The sequence below is a fragment of the Protopterus annectens genome, chromosome 9.part0 (assembly GCF_019279795.1).
Source record: "Protopterus annectens isolate FY-2018-M chromosome 9.part0, PAN1.0, whole genome shotgun sequence".
Classification (NCBI taxonomy): Eukaryota; Metazoa; Chordata; order Ceratodontiformes; family Protopteridae; genus Protopterus; species Protopterus annectens.
In genome coordinates, this window is record NC_056743.1 from 381,146,216 (window position 1) to 381,159,775 (window position 13,560).

At 36.0% G+C, this 13,560-nt stretch overlaps 1 protein-coding gene across 4 annotated transcripts in view; it reads left to right on the plus strand.

Moving 5' to 3' along the window:
* The window catches only part of PDLIM2 (PDZ and LIM domain 2), a 3,176,635-nt gene that overhangs the window by 1,319,119 nt on the left and 1,843,956 nt on the right, over nt 1-13,560 (plus strand). The window lies entirely within an intron of this gene.

The following is a 13,560-nucleotide window of genomic DNA, read 5'->3' on the forward strand; positions in this document are numbered from 1 at the left end:
AATATGCAGTATATAAATAATAAAAGGAGCGGGATGGGCACAGTCTGTTAGCTGATGACTGTTCGCATTTGGAACAGTATGGGTATTATTGACATCCCTCTGATATATATCTTCTCCTTGTTGTTAAAAATAATAGTTTCTTAACTCATGCACATTTACAGATACAGAGGGATGGGTGGTTAGGCTATTTAGAGTTTAGGAGTATAGAAGTCACAACATTTATTCTTAAGATAAATACACTAACAGAAAAAGTTTATAACTGTATTTTTGAGTATCAACTAATGAGAAACTTCAACAATATAAATAAGAAATGATAACCATAGACCCTTGGAATGTTAAAGGGATGGTAGATAAAAAGAAAAGAAATTTAATCATGCACCTCACATATCAAACTAAAGCTGATATAACTTTCTTGCAAGAAACTCACTTAGATGACCAACTTTGGGTTAGGGAAAGGAAAAGAAAATGGGTTAAAACAATAGTTTCTGCAAATTATAGTTCTTTGTCCAGGGGAGTGGCCATTATAGTAAATAAATCCTTCCAAGGAGAGGTTACTTCCTATGAAGCTGACTCAAAGGGAAGATGGGTATTATTTACTACTGAATATCATTCTTTGAACAAACCATTACTCTTTCTTAATATATATAGCCCCTGCTCAAATCAACAGCTCTTCATTTATGAAATCTTTAATATATTAGCCAAATACCCAAATCATCTGTTTATTGTAGGTGGGGACTGGAATGCTTCATTAAATCTAGATAAGGATAGATCGCATAATAAAAACAGACAGTCACAATCTACCACTACAGCACTTGAAGAATTACAAAATACATTTGAACTAATTGACCCTTATGTTAAATTTCAATATGATAAAACAATATCAAGATTCACTTTCTTTTCAGCCACTCATAAAACTTGGTCCAGGATAGATGCTTTTCTAATTTCCCTTGCTTTCCTTTCTAACAAATTAAATTATGCTGTATCACCTAGAACTCTTTCAGATCATTCCAAAATTAGACTTTTAATAAACGTTCAAGCTCATAAACAAAGTGTTTCCTATTTCAGTACCTGGACATTAAATCCTAAAATTATACAAAACCAAGAAACTACACAAGAAATTCAGAATATACTAGCCCAACTTCAAAATGATTTTATATCTGATCAAATTCCATATGACATACAATGGGTGGCAACCAAGGCGGTCATCAGGGGTATTATTATTCAAAAATCTGCATGGCTCAAAAAAAGTATAACAATCTTAAGAATGAACTAGAGCATCAAATAAACACTGCTGATCTAGAACTTCAGGAAAAATATTCTAAAGAACTTGAGGAAAAAAATAATTGATTGGCAAAAACAATTACACAAACATTATTTAGAAAATATCTCCTTCTTAGAATTAAGGTCAATATATCAATATTCAGAATGGGCTCAAACACCATCAAAATTCCTAGCTAGACTAATTAACATAAAAAGTGGACCTCCTAGGATTAAAGAAATAAAATACGAAGGACAGGTGAAATATAAAGATCAAGATATAGTGGACGCTTTTGAAGATATTTTAAGAAATTATACAATATACCCTTATCATCATCTACAGACAGATATGAGGATTTTATACATAATATAAACTTTCCACAAATTACAGAAGATCAAAGGAAACTCTCAAAATCACTGTTACAATTAAAAGAGATAAAAGCTACAATAAACAAACTAAAACTAGGTAAATCCCCTGGGCCTGATAGATACACATCTGATTTTTATAAGCTATTCATGGAACCTATCTCCAAAGTGTTATTAAAAGTTTTCAACTATATAATACAATATGGTATAACAGACAAATACTTAAATAACTCCAAGACAGTGTTGATTCCTAAACTGCATTCTGACCCAACAGATCCAGCAAATTATAGACCAATAGCCCTCATAAATACTGATCTTAAGATATTAGCCCTTGTTATAGCAAATAGACTTAAGAATATACTCCCCTCTATTATTTCCCAACAACAAATGGGCTTTATGACAAGCAGGCAAACAAGTGACAACACCCTCCTCTTAGATACCATTGTAAGACTACTTAATAGGGATAAATGCCCCAGATATGCCCTTGCAGTAGAGTAAACTTACACTTTCTCTTTAATATACTACCTTTATATGGTTTTCCTCAAGAATTCATTAAACTGATCCAGGTTCTGTATCAGAAAGCTTCTACCACTATACAGGTAAATAAACTTATAACTAACCCTATACTCTTATCCAGTGGTACAAGACAAGGATGTCCTCTTTCGCCATACCTATTTAATCTTTATCTAGAACCCCTCCTTCTGTTTATTTCACAAAAAAACTGTCATCATATTCCCAGAATCCACAATACAGATCTTATATATTCGGCCTTTGTTGATGACTTAAATATATACTTCCAACTCCCCACTACTGACCTCCCAAAAATACTTAAAGTTATTGATGAGTTCTCAGTAGTTTCAAATTATAATTTAAATTTAAACAAGTCAGACATATTTCCCCTCAATCCTATAGGGCATAAAGAATTGTACTTTCCTATAAGTGAGATCAAAATAAACTACCAGATAAAATGTCTAGGAATAATATTTACTTCAGACTTCAAAGATATTATAAACAATAACCTACTAACTACATGGACTAGTATTCAAAACGATATGGATAGATGGAAGAGCATTAATATGTCTCTGCTGTCAAAAGCTAGTGTTATCAAGATGAATTTTCTACCAAGAATACTCTTTCAATTAAATGCTACCTTTTCAAATATTCCCCAAAACTTCTTCCTTGCCATGGAAAAAGCTATATCAAGATTCTTATGGTATCCCAAATCTACCAGAATTAAATATGCAAAACTTACACTTGCCAAAGATAAGGGGGGGTTGGGGTTACCTGATTTTAAGCTTTACTATAGTATAATTACTGTATACAGACTAATACAAATAATAAACTATGACTCATATATAAATACATGGACCAAAATCTGGTATGAACAGTTGAAATCCCTTGGCTGTAATATCAAATCCTTACCATTCTTGAATTTAAACCAGGCTAGCATATACACGAAGAATTTACACCCACTAATTAAAAACATGATTCTTACAACACAGAAACTATTTAAATCATTGCAGTAAGCTGACGCTTTTGCCCTTATACAACCATTACACCTAAATCCTAATCTACTAATAAATAATAAACTAGTAAATCTAACAAACTACCCACTGATAAAAGACTACACAATATGGGATATATACCAATGGAAAGACTGTTAACACGGGGCAAATGAGACTTGAACTCAAACTTCCTATGAAATATAGTATTAAGGATAATACTATATTTCATAATACTATGAAATATAGTATTATCCTTAACCAACTTCATCATCTTATAAATGCTAAATTCTCACAAATACACACTGACGTACAGAACATAGATATAGTTAAATTAATACTTGAAAATCTTGCGATTAAAGGGAAAACAATTTCTAGGACTTATAAAATTGTAATGAGTGCAAAACATCAGAATTCTTTATTATTTTCAAACTATTGGCAAACGAAAAATCAATCACTGACTGAAGAAAATAAGAAACTAGCCATTGAAAATGCAATCAAATTCATTCCTTTCAAGAAGCTGTTATATACACAAATTATGGTAAATAATCTATATTATACCTTATCTAAATTAAATAAATTCAATCCTAACTTTTCGCCTATATGTCCCTGTTGTCCGGATCAAACAGCTGATATTTTACATGTCATGTGGAACTGTACTAAGATACACAACTTATGGTGTTCCTTGAGAGTAAGATTAGAGAAGATGGGATATGAAAAATCAACCCTTACTTGGGAGACAGCTATATTGCACATTAATATCAATAAACTCCCAAAAATATTAAAATGTCTTTATTACGATGTGTGCCCATATTAAATTCTTTATTACAAAGAATTGGAATGTCATGTCACGAATTACATGGGAAAATTTTAGCAATCTTGCTATCAAATATATCTCATCTCACAAATTAATTTATTCAAAACAAAAAACAAACGCTATTACCAAAAATATTGGGATTACTTACTAGATATAATTCTTGACAAATAAAATTCGCCTAGAAATTGTCATGAAAAGCTAACCTTTAAATAAGAAATGAATGTAGTATAACCAGTCTTTCTTGCATCTTCTCCCTTCTCTTAGTATATGTGTAACTAGATATTTTCCCTAAACATACAAATAAATGGTTAAATTTCTATTTTTACTTTATATATAGACTATCCCCATTTTAACTATACCTTATGAGACCAAATGAACATAAGAATTCTCATACTTTACTTGACAATGTAGTGACTTCTTGTGTATATATTGTATACATATATATATATATATATATATATATATATATATATATATATATATGGATATGGAGTTTCGGAAACTCGAACTTCTGAAGCGAAACCAACAAATAAAAAAAAAAACACAAACCTCGCTTTTGCAGGGGGGCTTCACCCCTGCACTATGTGGGGGCTGTGCCCCCCACACCCCCTACTTAAATATACCAACTCCAAGATCGCGCTAAAGTGGGGAGATGGGAAATCTCCCGTCTTGCGCTGTATGTGGAAGCGCAAAACGGGAGATTTCTCATTTCCTGTCAACACCGCAAAACAAATAAAACATTACGTACACACAGAGCATACAACAATACTTGCCTCTGTGTGCACATAACATATTAAGGTAATTAAACTCTTATTTTTGAACACTACACATATTGGATTAACTGAAATCTCGATCATATGGTCTCGACCATATGAAATTCGAGATTTCAGTCATTCGATTATGTGAAGTGTTTCCATATATATATATATATATATATATATATATATATATATAGGTATCATTTTCTCGGAATGAGATTGTTGTCTGTTTTCTTTAGATAGGTATTTGTATTGTTTATTTGTGTTTTTGAGTTACCGTATTGTTGTTATTTGAAAAAAGAAAATTGAAATAAAGAGATTTTGGAAAAAAAAAAAAGAAAATAGCCTTTGATACCACTACAGGCTAACAGTTTGCTTCAGCCACATGTGGGTGACTCCTCTGTGGTCATAGCTTGTTCCTCAAACCACTCATCTTTTACCCCAGATCCCACTGGCATAGCACCTACAGCCACTATGCACTGTGAGTTAATCACATACTCTGCGGTTGTTGGGACCATTCAGTGAGCAAGGAAGAGCAACTGTTGTCTGCCCTGGGAGAGTGAACAGAGAAGGTCTCCCCATTTAGTCAGAATGTTGTGCTCAATGTTAGGGATGCTGCTGTTGCCAGTCATAACACTGTTAGCCCCCTTTTTCTTGTCAAAAAGAATTAGAAAACTAAACATGTATTTACTCCTCAACCTTCCTTAGGCAGGAGTAGTTTATTAGGTCTGGCTCAGAGTTTAATTGATAGCATTGATCCTTCTTAGGTGCTTTTTGGTAAAAAAAAAAATCTCTTTTTCTTGAAGAGATTCAAGATTCTGAATCTAGACAGGAAGATGAAGGGGCATATACCGGGGGTTGTCCTCAGTTTCCTGATTCAGACTCAGAGAAAAGCTCAGTTTCTAATTCTCCCTGTGGGGGGGTTACCTTTTTCTGAGACTATTTATAAACTATGCCAGTGTTTACAGGGGGAGAAAATACTTTGAGCTGTTACAGAAGGAATTTCCGGAACCTTCATCTTTTCCCCCTGGTGTGTCAGCGCTGAAAGGTGTGTGTGTGTGTGTGTGTGTGTGTGTGTGTGTGTGTGTGTGTGTGTGTGTGTGTGTGTGTGTGTGTGTGTGTGTGTGTCTATATGTGTGCATGTGTGCGTCACTGAATGTAATTTTCCTGACAGCCTTCTGCCCTTAAAAAGGCAGATAGAATATATAAAATACTTTAATCTCTCTCTTTTTTTTTATATACTCATCACAAACCTGAACTAGCAGCTACATCTTTAGTCAATCCTGCTGCTGCTAAACATTTGGTTAATTCTAATCCTACTGTTTGTTTTTACAAGGATGGGAAGACTATCGATAAGTATAGGGGAAAAAGTGTATGCTTTTATACTTTTGCAACTTAGATTTTCAGAATTATGAATTGTCAGGCTCATATGTTAAAGTTTGTTCTGACTAACTGTAAAAGTATGAGGAATGTTTTGTGTGCAAGTTCTTCCTGTGAGGACAGATCTGCTTTAAATAATTTAGTTTCTTGCATTGTGCAGGGGAACTGCTCCTTGTTTACAGTGTGTGTATATCTCAGTTGATACTTCTTCCAGACTTATGGCCACTGATACTGTTTTGAGTTGGTTTGCCTGCCTGAATTTTCAAGACCTCTCAGATGATGTGAAAAATGAGATATTAGATGTAGTTTTTCTCCTCTGTTGCAGAGATTATCAAAACGTGTGATGAAAGGGATAAGTTGATACAGAGAATCTCTTTTGAGATTTTTCAGGTCGTCTTTTTCAAAATTTCTAAGGGAATCTGTAACCCCTCATTCAAGTTTCTTAGATAATAAGATAAGTAGCTTCAGCAAAATGCTGTTAAACAGACATTTAAAGAGAAATGGCAAATGGTTCCAGAAACGAATTCAGAAACCCCCCTCAAAACTAAGGACAGTCCAACAAGTCAGAATGACTATTTAGGGGACCATGTCTCTCCCTCCCAGCCTGGCAGTCCCTTTTCCCTTTCAGAAAGTCTAAATCTACATTTTGTTCCATTTTCCAGTAGATAGTTTTAGACAAATAGGTTCTGAAGATCATTCAGCATTCATCAAGGGCACATATGGCACTGGGAGGAAATCACTCCTTTTCAGGTATAATTCTTCAACCACCAGACCAGACTCTCTTATTTACACTGTACTTCAGTACATAGTGTCCCAGGGAGTGATAGAACCAGTTCCACATTCACAGGTTGGAAAGGTTTTTATTCAGAGATGTGTTACGCTTCAAAGAAAAAAGTACTTGGAGATCTTCTTTTGTGATAGTGCCCAAACTCAAAATGATGTCACTTAGCAACCTATCTCTACTTCCTCAAGTTTCCTGTTAATGCTAAGATTTATAGGATGCTTATCAACACATCCCTGTTCATCCAGGCTTCATGCATTTCTTAAGGCTGTGTGAGCCTGGATCAAATTACCAGTTAACTGCCTTTGTACCAAGAGTGTTCACAAAATGCCCCAGTTATAGCTCATTGCAAGGTATTCACATTTTTCCATATTCAGACAACTTGCTTATCTTTGCATAGTTTTATTTTATTTAAAGTGTCAGGGATGGCTCACTTGGTTGAGAAATCTCTTATACAAGCTGGGATTCTTAGAGAATATTCAAAAGTATTTTTGGACTCCTCACAGGATTGTTTTCCTGAGGTGTCAGACAGTTAAAAGAGCTTGTTCTTCCTTGAGAAAAATAGATGTATATCTAGAGCTACGTCTAAGGTTTTCTGTTCATACTCAGTCACTGCGAGGGAGTACATCAAGATTTTGGGTCTCATGGCATCTGATACCCCTGGCAAATTTCCACATGAGAAAGATGTAGTGGTATCTGAAGTCTCTTTGCTCTCAGTACCAACATGCTTTGTCTTTTCAATTCCCAGTGCTGGGGGTTGTCAAAAGAGAAATCATCTGGTGGATACAGCAAATATCCCTAAACCCAGGTCTCCCCTTCTCCATCCCTGTTCCAAAGCAGTCAGTCACTACAGACACCTCAGATTTTTCTTGGGGAGCAGTTTCAGGAGGAATAAAAGTGCAAGGTGTGTGGGACACTAAGAACAAGTGCAAGCAAATAAAGATGCTTGCCTGATCAAGGCACTAAACTCTCTGAATCATCTTCCAGGACCTCTTCAAATTGTTACACACAGTACCACAGTCATGTGATACACCAATGAGCAAAGGAGAACCAGGCCATATCCTCTTTGCAGGCTAACCATGTTAGCCTGGAATATAGCTGCAGAGCACATCTTACTCTGCAGGCATCCTACATTCAATCAGAGCAAAACTATGTGGCAGACAGGCTAAGCAGGACAAGGACAAACCCTCCTAAATGGGAAAGTAGATCAGGGGTCTTCCAAGATTTGATCCACGTGTGGGGAGTTCCTCAGGTAGACCTATTTTACTCCTGTCTGAACAATCACTTAGCAATATTGTGCTGCAGGACTCAATGCAAGAAGGCCTAGATTACAGATGCCTTTTTGTTTCTTTTCCTTGGACAGGAGTGGACATGTGTTATTTTCTCCCCTTTCCACTGATACCCAGGGCGCATCTGAAGATTCAGAAGGAATCCCCCAACATAATTTTGGTGACTCCCTTTTGGCACATGCTACAGTGATTCTCCCTTCTTTTGGAAATGGCCAGGAGCAATTACCTCAAGTTTCTGCGCAGAGTAAATCTGCTCACTCAAGAGGTGTTTGATAAACTCCAACCCTATTAACTAAAACTGATTAACTAGGGTCTTAATTTCCTTTGGGCACCTGTTTACTAAGGATGTGCAGCAGGTACTAATAGAAGCCAGAAAGCCAGTTACAGGAAAATCATATATTAGCAAATGGAAAATGTTTCCTAATATGTGCCAACAGTATAACCAGTAGCCATTCAGCCCTAGTTCTATGGTTTTACAATATTGTGTGAGTTACTATCCTATGGCCATTCTTACTCATCCATTAAGGTTCATTTACTGGCCATTTCAGCATGTCTCCCTTTGATCCTCTTGTTTCAATGTATTCCCATGTCACAATGTTTTTGAAAGGGCTTTTGCATAAGAGGCCTCCATGAAAACCAGTGGCCCCTCCTTGGGATCTAAATTTTCTCTTCGAGAAACTAACACATTGATCCATTTCAATCAGCTAACTTGGCTGACTAAACGTTCTTAACATGGAAAACAGTTTTACTGATTGCTCTGACCTATGCAATAAGGGTATCTGAGCGAGTCAACTCTATTTAATTTTCCACAGAGACAGGGTTTCTTTGAGAAGTAATCCTTCTTTAATGCCTAGAGTGATGCAAGCCGACCACTGATCTTCAAAAGTCTGCAGAGGAGTGTACTGTTCTGTGGCAGGAAAACTCTGAAGGGCTTGTAACCCAAATCTGTCTTTCTAGTCAGCTCACCTTGAACTGACTGATGATTTAGACACAAGGAATGTGCCATGAAGCTTTGAAAGCAGGACGGCTATTGTATCCTTGACAGGATATAACCCATATACCTAAATCTACTGCATCAGTGATCATTTGAATATCTACTGTTATGGTAAGTTTACTTACACAATTGTATTTTATACCCAAATCAGGCAAATGTCAGTTCCCTTTGTGGTCTCTGAGCATAAATTATTAATATGTTTGTTGGGGTGTCATGTGGCTTTTCAGACTTAGAGAAGACCCTCAAAAGTGATAGAATATGAAAATATTGTAAATTGTCAGTCTTTGGATGTGTGAGATCTCTGCACAAATGACATTGCGAATTTGCCTTTTTCCCACTGCTGTGTGGTTTTAGAATTGATATATAAGTAGCTGAAAGTTTTAAAATTTGTTTTTCAAGTTTTTTAAATGTGTTCGACTACTTAAATTTCAAACACATTTGCTCGAGTTCAGCTCATTTGTTGTTTTTCCAAAAGTTCATATACTTTTTAATGGTAAAAATGTCATTAGCTTGATGAATGAATGATTTCCACAAGAAACCTGGCATATTCTTTTAAATCCAAAAACAGCACAGTCATTTGTATGAAAACCTTGTAACAGATGCAGGTGCGACCTATATGAGCTTCTGAGGAGTCCAGAGCAGTGCCAGTACTTTGGTCTCATGAAAGTAGTACAGACTTGGCAAGCAAGTGTAGACTTCTGTGTCCCACTTATTAGAGCCATCATTTATATAACTCAGTTGATGCTGTGTATTAAGGACATATTCTGAGGTAAGTAGAAGAAGTAGCTCAGGACATTTCTGACATTTTTTGCTTATGAAAAAAAAAAGGCAGTCACAAACTGCTGAATATGTACCGAAAAAGTTAATTTATTCTGAATGCGTGCACAAGGGCTCCTACTCCCTAGTCTGTGCTCAGGAGACACTTGTGACATAATCAGCCCGTTCAAGACAATGGGAAGAGACAGCCCCCTGTTTCCTCCCACATGGAAAATAGCAGCTTTTTTTTGGGGGGGGGGGACATCTCAGGACATTTTTAACAAGTTCTACACCTACCCCACACCCTGCGTATTTGAACAGATACCGTTCTGTGGATTGGCCCTAAAGGAAACAAAGTGTGAACAGTAAATGCAATGTATGTAGTTTCCGCAAAATCAGCAGTCCTAGGACAGGGAAGGCCCCAAGTCAGATAGCTGCAGGAACAAAGGCCCAGGGAGGGATCCCCTCTCTACAGAAATAATTTATCACAGTGATTACTTGAGCAAGCTCCTTCTAACTTCATTACCCCCACCTCTAAACATTGAAGGGAATGTCTCATTTTAACACCTTTATTGAATTATCACTTAAGACACAGGCAAACATAGATTTATATAAAAGAAAAAAAATTAACATGTTCAAAGTTACAAATATAATATGTCACATATATTCTTTTGTACAATTAGCATCAATCCAAAATTACATAAATTGTTCAATTCCTGCCATCCCCTAAACCTCACTACTCCTCCAAACATTATTCTGATTGTATTGTTCCTATGTGATTTGCTCCTACCCTTTTCTAAAGATCCCAATTCCATTTCTTTTATCTGTGTTACAATATTCTCTATTTCTAATACAGTTGATTTAGACTTTTCCATTTTCTACTAATTGCTTTTTTTAGCAGTCACCAGAATTAAACTTAAGCTCTTACTACATCTAGGCAATTCAGATCCTGTACCCAGCTCAAAAAAATAATTTCTTTAGTTACACCCATTTGTATTTCTGACAGAGTACTCTGTAGGGGATTTTTAAAGTCTGCCAACTTGTTATGTTTCTGGTTACGTCTTTCTTCCCCAGCTTCAACATTTGCCATCTACCTGAGAAAAAAATTCTGTGGAGTCTGCTTGGGATGTAATAAAGAGCTATGCAAATACTTCCAAGCAAAAATCCTAAATCTTGTAGACTTTGTTGCATATTTGGGACCATTGTATATGTCCTCCCATTGTTTCCTTGTGAATTACTTGTTAAATCTGTCACTCCCCAATCTTTTCTAACCTCATCTGATTGATTCCTTTAGTTGTAGTGCAATATTGTGTATGCCTTACTAAGTATCCCTTTTTTAACGTCTGCTTCTATTCTAGATTTAACTAAAATCTCTACCAGAGCAGGTCTTCTACTTAGGATTACCCTATCCCTTTTTCTTTGCCTATACTCTGATATTAATCCCTGATAGGGAAGGCAGCCTCTAGCCTGCAGTCCAAATGTCTCTTATTGGCCTCTTCCCATTATCGAACTTTCCCTCTCTAGTTATTTGCTCCCAATGCCTTGATTTTTTTGCCACTTTTCTCTAATAAATTCCAGGCGATATTGTATTTGAGGGCCTCACCAGATGCGCAGTGGCAAGCCCCGCCCAAAACCCGCCCCCGTTCTGTTTCGTAATCGGGCACTAATGAATATGTATTCCCTCGAAGAATCCTAATACACTGTCCGGCTTTTAGTACGTGTCTTGTGTTGTCTTCGAGAACAATTGTTTGTTTCTTATTTTAATATAAACAAAGAAATGCGTATTTATTAAATAAAAGACATATTTCAGAAACTTTGTTTTGTTCCTGCATCTGGCTGTCTGCAAAGTATATTTTCTTTTTAAATTAAACCGTAAACTACATGGTCAGTTTTTAACTAATGATTTAATCAGGAGATACGTTTTCTGTTCAAAATAAAGTATATAAGCTCACTTCTTATTCTTTTCCTGACCTAGGGTTACCACCAGTTTTCCTTTAGGCTGGGCAGTTCCTTATTTGGGCAGGTGCGTCCTTGTCGGGGAGAGGGATATGAAAATGGCAAGTTTCCTTTTTTTCTAAGTTCCCTTTATTAGTTGACTAAAGCTATTATTTTTGTATTTGAATCGCTTACCAACCAACTAAAATTCTAAAAAGAGTGGGCTTTTATTTTAGCAAAAAAGCTATTATTTTTGTATCTGAAACACTTCAAAATGTAACAAGCAACTAAAATTCTTCAAGAGTGTGCTTTTATTTTTTAGCAAAAAAAAGTCTATTCGTTTGCATTGTTTGAATGCCATGTCAATCATGGCTCATTACATATGCAGACCTGGTCGTCGATCATTAGCGGAACGCCCACTTCTGCGCGAAACGCAAGGTGAGGCCTTCAAGTACAATATCGCCAAATTCCATCCCTCTCTTGCCTATTCTCTGTGTCCCCAATTGCAATCAGACTTATCAGCAGAATCTCCTTTCTTCATCCCTGTGTTGGCTTAATTCTTAGAAAACTTTCTGCTACTTTATGAATGTAATATTCTGTATGGCTGTTATTCTACTTAAGGATCTGCATCCAAAATCCCAATCTCCTTATTTCTTGTCCCCCTTCATCATTATCCATTTCTACTTTGAACTATAGATTTCTGCTTGTGTTATGTGTTATGAGTTTTAACTGTGTAGCTCTAAAATATCTCTTCAAATCAGGTAATCTTAAACCACATTGTTGTATTGGAAGGGTCAGCTTATCCCACTTGACCCTTGCCCTTTTCTCCACGCAGATAAAATTCTTCATCTCTCTATTAATTACAATCCACAACTTTTCCTCTGGTTGATAAAAAGATGCCTGATTTGTATATAAAGCTAAAGGGGTTAAAACATTTTCACAGTTTGCATCTTGCTACCCATATTAATTAGCCAGATCTTCCAGTTTTATAGTTTTTGTATTATCTTTTGCTTAGTCTCTTCTGTCATATCCTTAGCTGCCACAACAGACTCCTTTTTAACCCAAATTCATAAATGCTTCTTTTTATTGTGCCCCCATAAATATAGGTATTCTTGAACCAGTACACGTGTGTGTACATGGTTTACAGTTATAACCTTTGATGTGATGTTTTCAATCTCACCTTTAGTCTTACTTGTGGGTTGGATCCACTCCATTAGATCGTTTCAGCTCTTCAAAAGTTCAAGGCCTTCAGCAAAGCTTGTGGGCATTTTACCTTACCCATAATGCAGTTCCCTACATCCTGCAGATCTCGTTTCCTGCTCAGCGAAAAACGTGGTCCTCTCAGGAAGTCCTGAGCTAAGTGCAGCTTTGCTATTTATTTCTAGTTATTTTTCAGTTAATCATTTTTCTGATATCTAGTTTAATAGTTTACTCTTGCACGGCCATTTTAGTTAGAGGATGTTCTTCTTGCTTTGAGTATTGTTCCCTTTTATTAGCTTCTCCCCACCACCGTTTAAGTTAGAGGAAGTTTGTTTGTTTGTTTATTGGGGCAAGTGTAGTCTCTTCTTTTCCTTTTTCTCAGTATTCATTTAAATTCGAAGATGTTCTTTATTTTCTACCTCAAAAAAAAAAAAAACTTACTAATTTCCCCTCATCTTTTAATGTCTGTTTTTAATTAGAGGGCATTCCTTTGTGTGTATACATGGTTCTTCTCTTTCTTCACTG